Source organism: Callorhinus ursinus, unplaced genomic scaffold (genome assembly GCF_003265705.2).
Source record: "Callorhinus ursinus isolate GAN/ISIS: 27379988/994484 unplaced genomic scaffold, GSC_fseal_2.0 scaffold8, whole genome shotgun sequence".
NCBI classification, from domain to species: Eukaryota; Metazoa; Chordata; class Mammalia; order Carnivora; family Otariidae; genus Callorhinus; species Callorhinus ursinus.
The window spans coordinates 37,630,867-37,646,497 of record NW_027397070.1 but is presented as its reverse complement, the minus strand read 5'-3'; the positions used below and the strand labels follow the sequence as shown (position 1 = coordinate 37,646,497).

General features: G+C 39.9%; 1 protein-coding gene and 1 long non-coding RNA gene across 2 annotated transcripts in view; both read left to right on the top strand.

Annotated features, from left to right (window-relative positions):
- The window catches only part of ESR2 (estrogen receptor 2), a 106,747-nt gene that overhangs the window by 305 nt on the left and 90,811 nt on the right, over positions 1 to 15,631 (top strand). The gene's annotated exons all lie outside the window — the stretch shown is intronic.
- Positions 37 to 10,448, top strand: LOC141373172 (uncharacterized). The gene is made up of 3 exons (XR_012378873.1): positions 37 to 116; positions 6,838 to 6,895; positions 10,220 to 10,448. It is a non-coding gene; the product is annotated as an uncharacterized lncRNA (long non-coding RNA).

The window sequence follows — 15,631 nt, the reverse complement described above, 5'->3', positions numbered from 1 at the left end:
ACTGGCTGCGCTCCGGCGGCTCTGCGGGGCGGAGACGGAAGAGGCTCGCAATTGGAGCGGTTGACGGGCGTCGCTGAAGGAGGAAGGGGGCGAAAAAGACACGGGGGACCTTGGAGGTGACTCGCTGGCAGAAGTCATTGGCTGGTGGAAGACCCGTTTCAGATCGCGCCTCCGTGCGGGGCGGGGCACCCGCCGAGGGGGAGGTCGGGCCTCGCGAGTCCAGCCCAGCAGAGGGGCGGTGTCGCGGGAGGACAGTTGCGCGCGCGCGGGAGCGGGGCGCGGCTCCTGGACTCGCCCAGCCGCTGGCGGCCTGCGCGCTTGGCTGTCAGCGCGCTGGGCTTACCCGGGAGAGTTCTGGCGGGAATTCCGCGCGGGCATGCTCTGGGTGGCGCCCACAGCCCCGAGTTGGAGGGCCCAGGTGGCGCCAGTAGCCGTTAAAATCTCGGGTGACGCCTGCTCGGCCAGGGTCGGAGCCGGGGCGCTGTTGTAGGCCCCTCTGAGCTGGGGCGCCGCGCGGCTCCAAGTGCCCGGGTGATCTCGGGGTCGCTCAGTGCGGGGAGGGTCGTCCGCCCAGCAAGCCTAGATTTTGTCAGCTCCCCGCGCAGATCTGGGGTTGGAGAGGACGCGGGTCTTATGTAAACTAGACGCTAAGGGACCAGCGACGGCGGACACTCCCTCCTGCAGGCGTCCACTCTGCATAGTGAGATGGGGCTTTTGCTTGGGGAGCAGGGCAGGAGGAGGGAGGCAGGTGCGATGCCTGTGAGGATTGACACTGCAGGCTTCGGAGTATGATGCTTTCTTTCCTGGAGGAACCTGGCTTCGTTCTTACTGCGCTTGGCTTAGTTTATCCCATTACCGTTCTGACGATAGGTTGTTCAAGTCACTTTGGACTCGACCAAATATTGGTGTTCCTTCATAAACCATTTCTTAAGATGATCTGATTGATAGCAGAGCTTACTTATTGAACTTGATTCATTATTTGGGGTTTTTTTATTAACGGTTTTATTGGGATGTAGTTTACATAGCATAAAGTTCACCTGTTTTAAGTGTACAATTAATGATTGTTAGCATATTTACATAGTTGTACAACCATCACCATAATGGAATTAGAGAGTCTTTGGCGATTTTTTTCCCCTGGTAATTGCCCTTACTATTCTCAAAGTTTGCACGAGTGGACATTTAAAGATACAGTGTAACATAAGAGACTCTGAAGATGTACACTCAAATTGTTATACATGAGTAGATGAAATTAAGAGAAGAACTGAAGCATATTTTTTTCCTAGATGTTGCAGGTGGTGAAACTTGTGTATTGCAATCCAAAGAGATACTGTATCAACGGTCTCATTTTCTGAGGAATATGGGATAAACCCTATTTTACAGATGAGGAAATTGATTTTGAAGGATAAACTGCCTAAAGCATCATGGCTGTGCCTAGGCTAAACCTCTGTCCTACATGCTTTATCTCTAAATTTATTGCCTTTGCCACTTCATCAGCCTGATTTTCAATTATATTTATGTATGACCTGTACAACTCATTCATTTATTGAGCAAAGAATTAGAGTGATCAGTGTGCCAACAACAACATAAAACTGCTCTAGATGCTAGAGATACTGTAGCAAACCAGCTAAATTCCTACCCTCAGTTAATCTGGTAGAGGACATGATGATCAATTAAAGAAACACTAATTTTAGATATTGAGACATGGCATTTTTTAAAAAGGCAAACTAAAAGTATAGGGAATGGTGGTGGGAGGCAGGATCTGTTTTAAGCAGAAATCTGAAAGAAGAGGAAGTTGGGACCTAAGAGAGAAAGGATTTGGTTTGAGCAACCGGAAAGATGGAGTTGCAATTTACTGAGTTGAAATAAGGTAACATGTGGAAGGACCAGGTTTTTGGGTTGAGATTATGAACTCAACTTCAGATGTTTTTAGATGCCTCCTAGACATCCAGTTGGAGATATGGTATTTAAATCCATGAGATTGCAAGTGATTTGACCATTCCCTGGTTCCATGAGAAGGAACCAGGAGGAAAGATTGACAAGGGGGAGTCCAGTGTGTTATGAGGAAAAGCAGGAGAGCATATAGCCTTGGAAGAAAAGGGAAGAAAGTGCTTTGTGGAAGAAGAGGTAATCGACAATGTGAAAAGTTAGACTGATTAGGTAAAATGAAGATTGAGAATGGCCCATCTGTAAGAGAATAGAAATACAGCTAAATAACATGGGTTTGAACTGCTTGGGTGTATGTGGATTATTTATTATTATTATTATTATTATTATTATTATTATTATTATTTGGTGGGCAGCAAAGTTTATTGAGTGATAGTATAAAGCTCCCAAAGAAGGAGGGGACCCGAGAGGGATGCCCATACATGGATTGTTTTAAAAAATAAATACAGTATAGCACTGTAAATGTATTTTTTCTTCCTTGTGATTTCCTTAATAATATTTTCTTTAGCTTACTTTATTGTTAGAATACAGTATATAATACATATACAGAACATGTTTAATCAACTGTTTGTGTTATCAGTAAGGCTTCTGGTCAAAGTAGGCTATTAGCAGTCAAGGTTTTGGGGAGTCAGAAGTTATAAAAAAGTTATACGTGGATTTTCAACTGTGCAGGGAGTTTTGCCCCTGACCCCCTTCAATGGTCAATTGTACATAGTCTTTTGATACAAATGTTTATACTGGCAGTTACTACAGAAACAGTGTTTCCTCCTTTCTGAGGAGGTGGACATTTTTGCAACCTTTCTGAAGGGTGGTCTGATGTTATCTAAAATTTGCCAAGGGGCCCCTGGGTGGCTCAGTTGGTTGCGCAACTGCTTTCAGCTCAGGTCATGATCCTGGAGTCCTGGAATCGAGTCCCGCATCCGGCTCCCTGCTCAGCGGGGAGTCTGCTTCTCCCTCTGACCCTCTTCCCTCTCGTGCTATCTCTCATTCTCTCTCTCTCAAATAAATAAATAAAATCTTTAAAAAAAAAAAATAAAATTTGCCAAGTAATTTCACTTGTAGGAGCTTATCCTACAGAAATGTTTATACATGTACACAAAGATATGTTTTCTTTTTATATATAAAGGTGTTTATCACAGCATTATTGACGATTGGGAAAAAAACAAATTTTCATCAAAATGGATATAGTTTTAAAGGAAAGAGGTGCATCTGGGTGGCTCAGTCATTAAGCATCTGCCTTGGGCTCAGGTCATGATCCCAGGGTCCTAGGACTGAGCCCCACATCGGGCTCCCTGCTCAGCGGGAAGCCTGCTTCTCCCTCTCCCACTCCCCCTGCTTGTGTTCTCTCTCTAGCTGTCTCTCTCTGTCAAAAAATAAATGAAATCTTTAAAAAAAAATAAAGATATTAGCGTATAGATGTGAAATTTGCCCAACCCCAAATTCAAATATTGAAACCCTAACCTTCAATGTATTTGGAAGTGGAACTGTTGGGAGGTAATTAGGTTTCAATGGGGTCTCAAGGGTGGGACCCCTATGATGGGATTAGTGTTCTTAAGAAGAGGAAGAGAGACCTGAGCTCTCTTCTTTCTGCCATGTGAGGACACTGCAAGCCATGAAGCAGGTGTTCACCAGGAACTGAATCAACTGCCACCTTGATGATGGACTTCCTAGCCTCCGGAACGGCTAGAAATAAATGTTTATTGTTTAAGCTACAGTTAAGCTAAGTTAGTCTTGAAGCAGACTCCCCACTGAGTGGGGAGCCCATGTGGGCCAGTCCCACAACCCATGAGATCATGACCTGAGCTGAAACCAAGAGTTGGATGCTCAACTTAACTGAGCCACCCAGGCGCCCCCGACCACAAATTCTTTCCTACTGTTTCCTTCAAAGGGTGGTGGCAAATTTCCTTGCTCTTGAGTGTGGGCTGGATTTAGTGACTAGCTTTTAATGAGCAGAATATGGCAGAAGTGGAGGGATGTCAATAGATCATGAAGACATCATGACTTCCTCCTTGCTCCCTCTCTTGGATCATTCATTTGGGTAAACCAGCTGCCCTTTCATGAGGACATAGCAAGCAGTGCTTTGGAAAGTCCTATGTGGCAAGAAACTGAGGCCTGTTCCTAATAGCCAGTGAGGAATGTTAGGTCTTCTGCAGTTTTGTTCAGCCCCAGTTAAGCCTTCAGATGATTGTATCTCCAGGTGACAGCTTGACAGCAATGTCACAGGAGATACTGAACAGGATCACTCAGGTAAAGCATTCTCAAAATCCTGTTAGGTAATACATGTTTGTTGTTCTAAGTCGTTATGTTTTGGGGGTAATATCATAAGCAGCAATAAATAACCAATTCTTTGTAAATGTTACATTCTCTTGTTTTCTCTTGCTAATAATCATTAGCTTCATTCCTGAGAAAATCAATTTTCTTTGCCTTAGTTTTATCATATATAAAAGAAAATAGTTGGACAGTCCTTCTCAACTTTGTCTTCACATTAGAATTACCTGGCCAGCTTCTAAAATATATATGCTAGTCCCCACCCCTAGATCAGTTAAGAGAAATCACAACTCAGGGTAGGGCCCAGTCATGTGTATTTTTTAAAGTTCTCTTTGCGATTCTAATATGAAAGCTGGTTTGAAAACTTCTAGATGACCTTTGAGCTTTCTCCTATTGATTCTGTTATGACCAATATGTAATTGGGACATTCTTTCACTTCTGTAAAAGCATTTCCCTGGAATTTTTGAGGTAATAATATCTGCCTTAGGAATAGACAATGGGATTCTTATTTATGCTTCTTCCCTGAAGGGGTAAGTATTATAGAAGAAAAATATTTGACCTATTTTAAGAATTTCACAGAATTACCCAAAATACGATTTTCACATTTGCTGGATTCTGCTTTTGGTGGGATCATATTCTTAATGCTTTTCTGGTGCTTGATGAAATCCACATTGTGGTTTTGTCTTATTAATCAAGAAAGTAAAGAGCTGCAAGTCTCGTTGGATCATTTTTGAAGTCCCCATGCTCTTCTTTTTGGACTTTTATGACGTGTTCACCTAGTGACAGTTGCTGCTGCTGCTGCTTCTCCCCTTCCCCCCCCCCCCCCCCTTCTTTAGCTTCTTTGATGTACAAACATTCTGCCACTCAGTGCAAACATTCATTTTGGAGGATTTACATTGGATTTGGGGTTTTCTCTTGTACCTGACATGGTAAAAATTTGTGGATTTTAACTTTCTATGTAGATCAAGCCATAATATATTCTTCTAATGTGAAGTTTTGATAATTCCTATGAACGTGTAAAAATTAGGAGTAAGAATCACATACTAACCTAAAATCGCAGGAGAAAATTGAGTTACACTACTGTTTTCCCATTTTTACTTCAAGATACCAAATAACTTTCATTTTATTTTTATAAAATTTGGGAAAAGAGTACTAACATAATCTCTATACATAACAAGCTGATTGTAAAATTTATATACAAATGCAAAGGACCTAGACTAGTCAAAACAAAACAAAAATGAAGAATTAACAGTACACGACTTCAAGATTTATTTAAAGCTACAGTAACTATGCATTGAACAAAGTTCCAAGTCTGTCCAGCTCATTTTGCCCCATCTCCAGGAGGCACAAAGGGAATTAAGAGAAACATATGCTCAGGCAGATATTTTAACTGACATTGTATTCATTGTATGTATCATGTAAAGGAAGAAATTATGTGGTTGAATATTAGATTTGCTAGTTTCACTATGTGTTGAATGTTATATAAAAGTCATGGACATCTTTATAAATGCCTATTGATGTAATGTAAAAATCATTTACTAAGTAAAAAGAATGTTTTCAATATCTTAATAAAATTTTATGGTTCATAAAAAAATAAAGGTATGGTAACTAACACAGTGGATATTGGCATAGAAATAAATAAAAAGATCAATGGAATGGAATAGAAAGTCCTGAAAGATCCAGACACACATGAATATCTGTTTTTTTTATTTTGTTTTTGTTTTGGTTTGTTTGTTTTGTAAAGGTAGAAGGGCAATTCAGTGGAGAAAAAGTAGTCTTTTCAACAAATGATCCTGGAACAATTCGATCCATCTGCCTAAAAGAGTGCACTTTGATCTGTATCTTGTACCCTATGCAAAAATTAGCTCAAAAATGAATTATAAACCTAAATCTAAGAGCTAAAACTATAAAACTTCTAGAGGAACATATAGGAGAAAAATTTTTTGACCTTGAGTTAAAGACTCCTTAGATATGATACCAAAAGCGTGACCCTTAAGAGAAAAAATTTGATAAATTGAACTTTATAAAATTAAAAACATTTTTAAAAAGATTTATTTGAGAGAGAGATCACAAGCAGGGGGGAGGGGTAGAGGGAGAAGCAGGCTTCCCGCTGAGCAGGGAGGCCAATATGGGGCTCAATCCCAGGACCCTGGGATCGTGACCTGAGCCGAAGGCAGATGCTTAACTGACTGAGCCACCCAGGGGCCCCCATCTTTTCTTTGAAAGACAATGTTGAGAGCCTGAAAAGACAAGCCAGAGATTGAGAAAAGATATTCATAAATCACATCCGGTAAAGGACCGGTATATAGAACTTGTGAAGAATTCTCAGAACTTAATAGCATGGAAATGAACAACCCAATTAAAAAGTGGACAAAAGATTTGAATTGACATCTCACCTAAGAAGTTACACGAACAGCAAATAAACACATGAAAAGTTGCTCAATATCATTAGCCATTAGGGAAATGCAAATCAAAACCACAATGAGATTCATTACACACTTATTAAAGTGGCTAAAATTAAAAAGACAGCTTTATTTTCCTGCTACATTAAAGTCGTGAGTAGGCTTGTCAAGGGCCAGTTACAGCTCTCAATGGTGACAGAGAATTTGGCTGCTTTTCTATTAGGACTTCATGATCCAAGATGGACCCAAGGCAGCAGAATTAAGGACAAAGAAGAGACAAAGTACGTATCTTAGTCCTATCTCTTAAGGAAGAGTCCTGGAAGCTGCCAAATAACACTCCCACCCATACCCTATTTGCCAGAAATTAGTGGCTATGTAGCAACGCCAGTGTTGGAAGAGGGAGAGAAGGACTGGAAGCAGGTCCTGTGGGGTGGACTCTGGAGAAGACTCTGTAAAAAGGATTCTTCTTAGCCCATGTCAGGTTTCCAGCTCCTTCAGCTGTCCCCTCCTTGCAGTAAGGGCTAGGTTGGCTGAGATTTTTAGGCTTAGGACTTCCTGCTTGTCCTGTAAGTTACTGAGAAAAGTGTGTTAAAATCTGCACTTATGATTATGGGTTTTTCTATATATTCTGTCAACACTTTTTAATTGTGAAACAACTGGCACACAAATTTAAGATTTTTATTTTTCTGTTGAATTGCCCCTTTTTATCATTATGAAATCTAATCCTTTATTTCATGTAATACTTCTTATCTCATGGTCTACTGTCTGTTAATAACATAGCTAAGCCACATTTCTTTCAGTTGGTGTTTGCATGGCAATTTCCCCCCTTTTTTATTCAACCATTCTGTATTATATTTAAAGCATATCTATTATAAATAGCATATAGTTGAGCTTTGTGTTTTTAAATTTGATCTTATAATCTTTGCTTTTAAATTCGAATGTTTAGGCTATTGATGTTTAAATTCTGATAAAGTTGGACCTAAGTCTACCATATTGCTGTTTATTGTCTATTTTCCCTATCTGTTCTTTGTTCCTATGATGGTTAATTTTATGCGCCAACTTGGTTGAGCCACAATGCCCAGATACTTGGTCAGATATTATTTTAGATGTTTCTGTGAGGGTGTTTTGGGATGAAATTAACATTTAAAGTGGTGGACTTTGGGTGAAGCAGATTGCTCTCCATAATGTGGGTGGGCCTCATTCACTCAGCTGAAGCCCTATTCAGAACAAAAACTGACCTCCCCTGTGTGAAACAAATTCTGCTAGCAGATGCCTTGAGACTTGAATTGTAACATTGGCTTTTCCATGGGTCTCCAGCCTGCTGGTTTGCCAGGCTCTATAATTGCATAGAACCAATTTTTTAAAATAATATCTTTTCCTACATATATACACACATCCTATTCATTCTGTTTCTCTGGAGAACACTAATATAGTTTCTTAATTTTTCCTTTATCACTTACTTTGAATTGAGTATTTTTATTTTATTATTGTATTTTTCTATTTGTATTTTAATAATATACTTTTGTTAATTTAGTGATTACCCTAGACCTAGAGATATACTTGACTTATGATAGCTTACTTTAAATTAATACTTTTACAATTTCTGCTCCTTTTAAGAAGTTTATTTTTTCACTTTAACCTACCCTACACCCACAATACTATTATTATCATGTAGTTTTACAAATTTAATAAACCCCACAAGATGTTGTTATTATTGTCATTATTAACTGCCAGTACTTATTTCTGTTTCTCTATACATTTACTGATTCTGGTGCTCTTTATTCCTTCCTACCATTGTATGTTTCTGAATGGGCTAATTTTCCATCAACCTGAAGAATTTCATTTAGTATTTCTTATAGCACAGTTCTTATAGCAGTGGATCACTTCAGTTTTTTTTTTCCCTGAAAACTTCCTTATTTAATCTTAATTTTTGAATGGTATTTTCTTTTTTTTAATTAGTTTATTTATTTGAGAGAGAGAGAGCAGGAGGTAGGGGCAGAAGGAGAGAGAGTCTTAAGCAGACTTCATGCTGAGCACAGAGCCCAACATGGAGCTCAATCTCACAACCCTGAGATCAGGACCCGAGACAAAACCGAGAGTTGGACACTTAAACAACTGTGCCAGCCAGGTGCCCCAAATGGTATTTTCACTGGGTGTAGAACCCTAGGATAATAGGTTTTCCCACAGTACATTAAATCTGTTATTCTGTTATTTTCTGACTGCTTTAATTTATGTTAAAAGTCAGTCCTCAGGGGGTGCCTGGGTGGAGCAGTTAAGCATCTGATTCTTGGTTTCAGCTCAGGTTGTGATCTCAGGATCCTGGGATCAAGCCCCACATCAAACCCCAAGTCCAGCCCCATGTCCAGCCCCTAGTCAGGCTCCACACTCCACATGGAGTCTGCTTGAGATTCTGTTCCCCCTCTGCCTCTCCCCCCATGCTCTCTCTGTCTCTCTCTATCTAAAATATATAAATTGAAAAAAAAAAGTCAGTTCTCAGTCTTGTTGCATCTTTTTTTTAGAAGATTTTATTTATTTATTTTGAGAGAGAGAGAGAGAGTGTGTGTGTGAGTCAGGGAAGGGGCAGGGGCAGAAGGAGAGAATCTCAAGCAGATGCCGTGCTGAGTGTGAAGCCTGATGCAGCTCTCTATCCCACAACCTGAGCCAAAATCAAGAGTTGGTGGCTTAACCGACTGAGCCACACAGGCTCCCCTTGTTGTTGCATCTTTGAAGGTAATGTGTCTCCCCCGCCCCGTGGTTGCTTTTAAGTTTTTCTCTGTCTTTAACTGTAAGCAATTTGACTATAATGTGCCTTGGTATGGTTTTACTTATCTTTATAATGCCCAAGATTTTCAGAGTTGATTGAATCTCTGGGTTGATGTCTATCATCAGGTTTGACAATTTTTTAGTCATCACTTCTTCAATCCTGTTGTTTCTCTTTTTTTATTCTGACACTCTAGTTACAGATATGTTAGATCTTTTGAGTGTGCCACATGTCTTGAATGCAAGTTTTTTAAAAATTATTTTTTTCTGTCTGTGCTTCAGTTGGGTTATTTATTTTGATTTGACTTCAAGTTCATCAATCCTGTTGGCTGTGCTTCTAAGAGAGAAAACATGGAAATAGGACTAAACTGTAAACTAGCTTTAGAATAAGGAGATATTACCATTCCCTACCATTCCCTTTGGTATTCAAAACAACACGGGAACATAATTAGCTGTGTATCTAAGCTATTTATATATATGATGACAAAGCAAGTTTTTACATATGTCATTTTTTTTATTGCAGTATAGTTATTTTCAGTTCCGTTCTCCTTCCTCAAATCCAATTAATGAATCCCCTTTGGGAATTGTTGTGGTAGAAGTACTTTAGTCCATGTGCAATGTCCTGACCATCACAATATTATCCTAGTATTTAAGCAGACACTTCTACCCAAATGTTCTCTTGAAAGGATGGTTTCTGAAAAGATTCCTCATGGGAGTATTTGTATGACCAAACAACTATTTTCATTAGAAATCCATTGTCTGTCTGTCTCTCTCCCTCTCTTTATGTATGATGTATTTTTTTTATTATTTTAAATGACATTTGAAAGTTATTTGAATTCTTCTAGTCTGTTGATACAGGGTACATCTGAAAGAGAAAAGGCAGAGTGAAAAGAAACCTTTCTAGATCTCTTGGCAGATGTGAACAGATTCGCCCTCTATATGAGTGTAAAAAGAGAAGAAGATACCATTGCAGCCTGTAGAAGCTGGAAAAGGCAAGGAAATAAAGTCTCCCCTAGAACCTCGGGAAGGAATGCGTCTCTGTTGACACCTTGACTTTAGTTTGGTAGACTTGTATAGGACTTCTAATGTACATAGCTGTAAGATAATAAATTTATATTGTTTTAAGCCACTGAGTTTGTGGTAATTTGTTACAGCAGTGATAGGAAACCAGTACACCAACCTTCCTTTATTTATCCCTGCAACCACACATATTTTTAGATTATAAGGGCATGTGGTTGGATATAATGTCCTACCAGAAATGTTGACTCAAAACATCCTGCATGATGTTGCCTGGTTGTTTGATTTACCTTTTTGATAAACAAACAAACAAAAACCGGGTTTTGTGTTTTTTTTTTTCTTTTCTCCTTCTTCTCCTTCTTCTCTCCTTCTTCTTCTTCTCCTTCTCCTTCTTCTTCTTCTTCTTCTTCTTTTTAAGAGAGAAGAGGGGTACTTGGCCAGCTGTCAGTAGAGAATGTGACTATTGATCGGGTTGTGAGTTCAAGCCCCACACTAGGCATGCAGCTTATTTAATTAAAAAAGAAAAAAGAAGTTACCATGAACATTTCATGATGAAGGTAAGAACATGTTTTGATTGACTTTTGAATAGGATTTTTATTACCTTGTGTTACTCCAGGAACTAATTGATAATTGTTGAGTAGTTTGTTGGTCCTCCTCTTAATAGAGGATCACAGGATACAGTACAGCATGGTCCACTGGAATCCTTTCTACCTTTGTGATTTATGGAAAAAATATGCAAGTAGGGCCTGAAGTTCTGTGTGATACTGAAGAGAAGGTAGAGGGTAATAGGGCTGTGAGAGCTGAGAGTTGAGGTGGTGTTTAGAGAATGAATTATTGGAGTTTTCTATTTCTGGTGTGGAGCAATGCCTGCTGATGACCAAGCCCTGGGTTGTTTCTGGATCTGTGTGTGAGAGGTTGAAGTGGGATAGAGACAGTCATTGCTGGGAAACTGGTCCTCAAAAATAGATAAAGTTCCTGATTTGCAGCATTTGTTGACTTTTGTTGTGTAAATACTGTCACCTCTGCTGATTTCAAGTTACCAACATGTTATTGAGTGGGGAACTAGAAAGAGATAGGAACAAATCAGCTCTCAGGAGCTGGAATGAACTGGCTTCAACAACACATGAATTTAGGTGAAGATCACTGGAATTAAATAGGCATACTAATCACAAACCTAAAATGTTGGATGGGCCATCTACTGTGGCTGTTGAAATCTAGGATTATGGCATGAATTTGATTTAGAAGAGTGATGAGGGAGCAGAAGCCTGGCTGAAGACAAAGCAAAAGCTGACACCCTACAGCCTCCCCCAGCCTCCCCCCCCCACTCCTGGGTGGGACAGTGGTGTGACATTCTTCCAGAAATCTCCTAAGTATCTTAATGTTAATACCTTGCTAGAGGGGAAAAACAACCTTAACTTGACAATGGCAAGGCCTCCAGTATCTTGTAGGTTCTCCTTAGCATATGAAAGTTCTCTTGAAACCTCCCTTTTCCTTACCTCCCCTAACCCCATAGTCTATAATCAGCCACCCACACAACCCCAGTGCAGCAGCTCTTTCTGCCCACGGGTCCTGTCCTGGGGCTTTAATAAAATCACCTTTTTGCACCAAAGACGTCTCAAGAATTCTTTCTTGGCTGTCAGCTTCAAACCCTAATAATGTCCTTCCCACATCAAAGAGGAATGTGAACAGAGTTCCTAAATCTTAATTGAGTGAGTAAGAGTTGGAGATTGGTCAGTTGGTAAGAATTCCATAAGAAGAGTAGGTTTTATAGAAGCCTGGGGTTGGAGGGGCAGGGAGCGATATTGTCAAGGAAGTAGTGGAAATGTTTTTCAAATACCTTCAATTAACTTTACTAGCTGGTTTGTGTAATCTGTATGTAAAGCTCTGCCTGATCCAAATTGTGTGTTATAAAGAAATAATTAGGAATCAAAAGTAGTTGGAAGTAATTCCAATCAAGCAACAAAGAAATCCAATATTCATAATTCACATTAACACCTTCCATTTTTTTCTCACTATCTCACATTGTAAAACCTCTCCCTCCTGTTAAAAGAAAAAATTCCATAATTTACTGATCTAGTAGGTTTTTATTCACCAATTCATGAATTGGGCAGTATCCAATCTAGCAGAAAAGTTCACCAAGGAGTTGTACAAAATGAAAGACTTAATAGGCACAAGGAAGCAAGCTCAGGGAAGTCATACAAGGTAAAAGCAGATTGGTTATTGCAAGGTTACTTTCCTTATATGGAGCAAAGTAATGGTTCAGAGCCAGGTCAGGTAACTTATGTTGAACAGGGAACTGCAGATTAGTTGCCTAGGCCTTCCTTTTCTGGGAGAACCAAGCACAGATATTTAGTTCAGGGGTGCCTGGATGGCTCAGTCGGCTAAGCGTTCAACTCCTGATCTCAGGACCAACATGTGGGGCTCAACGCAGGGCTCAACGTGGGGCTTGAACTCAGGACCTTGAGACCAAGACCTGAGTTGAGATCAAGAGTCAAGACACCTAACTGACTAAGGCACCCAGGCACCCTACCACAAACTCTTTTGTTGAAAAATCTAAATAATAAAAGACCTAAATAACAAAAGATTGATACTTTGAAGAAGAAACTTTTACTATATTATCTAAGAGTTGACAGAGGAGTAAGGAATAGATTCAAAATGAAGGGAAAATCTGAGGAGGCATTCTAGGGGAAAGCCATTTTTAAGCTACTTTGCTCTGAGGGCATTTGCTTAGTCTAGACAAAGAGACCTTTGATCGCCCTATGGGATAAAGGTAACAGAAAAGAGGGCCCAGACCCTTTAAACGATGGAGTTTTTGCCAAAAGATCCTCCCCAAATTCATCTTGGTTGACCCAGAAGTAGAACAGTACTTAATCTAGGGATGCAATGGAGCCCAGGTTTTAATGAAGTGCTAGGGAATCCAACAGGGTCTGGCAAGAGTGGGAGAAAGTGGAAGCAAAAGGGGAGTGAGAGAAGAGTAGACTTTTTGAGATGTTTGCCTTGAGCAGGGTAGGTTTGGTCAGGGTGTTCTGTTCTGGGAAGCTTTCTTGCCTGGTCCAGTGGCTAGAGAAAGCAAGCTTTTTTCTTGGAGCCTTTTGGTTGTGCCCACTGGTGTTTTTGGATTGGGGACCTCTCCTGTGCCCAGGCCTGGATATACTGGAGTCAAACAAAATCCCAGGGAACTCAATGCCTAAGGTCGCTAGCCAGATTGTCTTTAGTTCAGCTTTTGGTCTTCTGTCAGTTGCTTTATGGATTTTGTCCAGGTATATTTGTTTGTTTCATAATTAACAGGAGGAATAGGGCAGCATGTGCTTATTTCATCTTGTCAGGACTAGAAACAATTCAATAAGTTTTATATTGACTCCATATTCTATATTACAATTTTGTAAGTTGTCCCAGTAATGTTTTCTATAGCATTATTTTGTTTCTCATATCCAGTCCAGCATCACGAATTCCATTTAGTTTCCATCTATAATAATTTCTCAGCCTTTAGTTTTTTTGTTTTTTGGGGTTTTTTTAGATTTTATTTATTTATTTGACAGAGAGAGAGACAGCGAGAGAGGGAACACAAGCAGGGGGAGTGAGAGAGGGAAAAGCAGGCTTCCCACTGAGCAGGGAGCCCAACTCAGGACTCCATCCCAGGACCCCGGGATCATGACCTGAGCCGAAGGCAGACGCTTAACGACTGAGCCACCCAGGCGCCCCTCAGGTTATAAATTTTTTGAGTGGAATACAACATGAATGATGTTTTGTCCTTCCCAGGTTATCATATCCAGGGGCACATGATATCTGTTTGCCTTATTGATTGATTAATTGATGGTAGACTCCACACACAACATGGGGCTTGAACTTAACAACCTCAAGATCAAGAGTCACATGCTCTTCTGACTGAGCAACTGAACCAACCAGGTGCCCCTGTTTGCCCCTTACTTTGATCACTTGCTTAAGGTGTTCTTATATTCCTCCAGTGTATAGTTATTGTTTTTCCTTTTGCAATTAATGAGTATATTGTTGGGGTGCCTGGGGGGCTCAGTCGGAAGAGCATGCGACTCTTGATCTTGGGGTTATGAGTTCGAGCTCCATGTTGGGGATAGAGATTACTTAAAATAAATAAATAAAAGCATTTAAAAAAGTATATTATGAAGAGAAACTTTGATGCTGGGTAAATACTCTGTTTCTTATCAAACTTGGCCCATACCCCATGCATCCATAGATGATTCTTGCCTGAATCAAATTTTATTATGATGGTTGTGAAATAGGGATTTCCTAACTCCATCATTACCTCTATATACTGGCCATCTACCACAAGAAAGAACTTTTCCCTTTTTGAAATCAACTTTAGAAATTATCCCTTGACTTCCAGCTATGGCAGAAGATCTAGGTAACTCACACTAGTCCTTCATCTCCTTTCCCCCATCTTTCCAATAAAGTTATATTATTCTTAGTTCCTCCATTAGCTATTGTTGTGACTTAAATTAATATACTGACACTTTTTGTTCTTCTCTCAACTATCTCCGATATCTCTTGATCTTTGGGGTAGTGAAATGAGGGTCTTATTGTCCTTGACTTGTCCTTTCGTTCCCTTCCCCTATTCTACCTCCTGACTTTTGTCATGTACACTTTCACACTACGAGGCTGTTATTTACGTGATGTTTTATAACCACTGTTAACTTACTATGAGCTTATTCAGTTTCCCATCAACTTTCCACTTCATGGCTTCCTCATTCATTGATGATCCTTACCTGAATTCATTATTTCATGAGAAGAGGCAAAATACTGATTTTTTAAAATTGTAGTATTTGTTGGGGTGCCTGGGTGGCTCAGTTGGTTAAGCATCCACCTTTGGCTCAGGTCATGACCTCAGGGTCCTGGGATCGAGTTCCACATCGGGCTCCCTGCTCGGGGGGGGGGTCTGCTTTTGTTTTGCTCATTCTCTCTCTCTCAAATAAATAAATAAAATCTTTTTAAAAATAAATGTTTAAATGTTTCAAATTATAATATTTGTTCTGCATTTACTAGCTGCCAGACTCTATTTTTCTAACATTCTAATTGTTCTAAAATACAGCTTCAGTGTTTTCACTCATGCTTCTAATGGCTCCCCATTGCCTCACAAATTAAGTTCCAATGCTTCAGTGGTATATCCAGGCCTTTCTGATTATGTTTCCCAACCTTATTTATCTCCCTTATTCCTCTAGATAATCTGTGATCCTGGAAAGAGTTCTTGTGTTCCTTGAAAGTTCTCC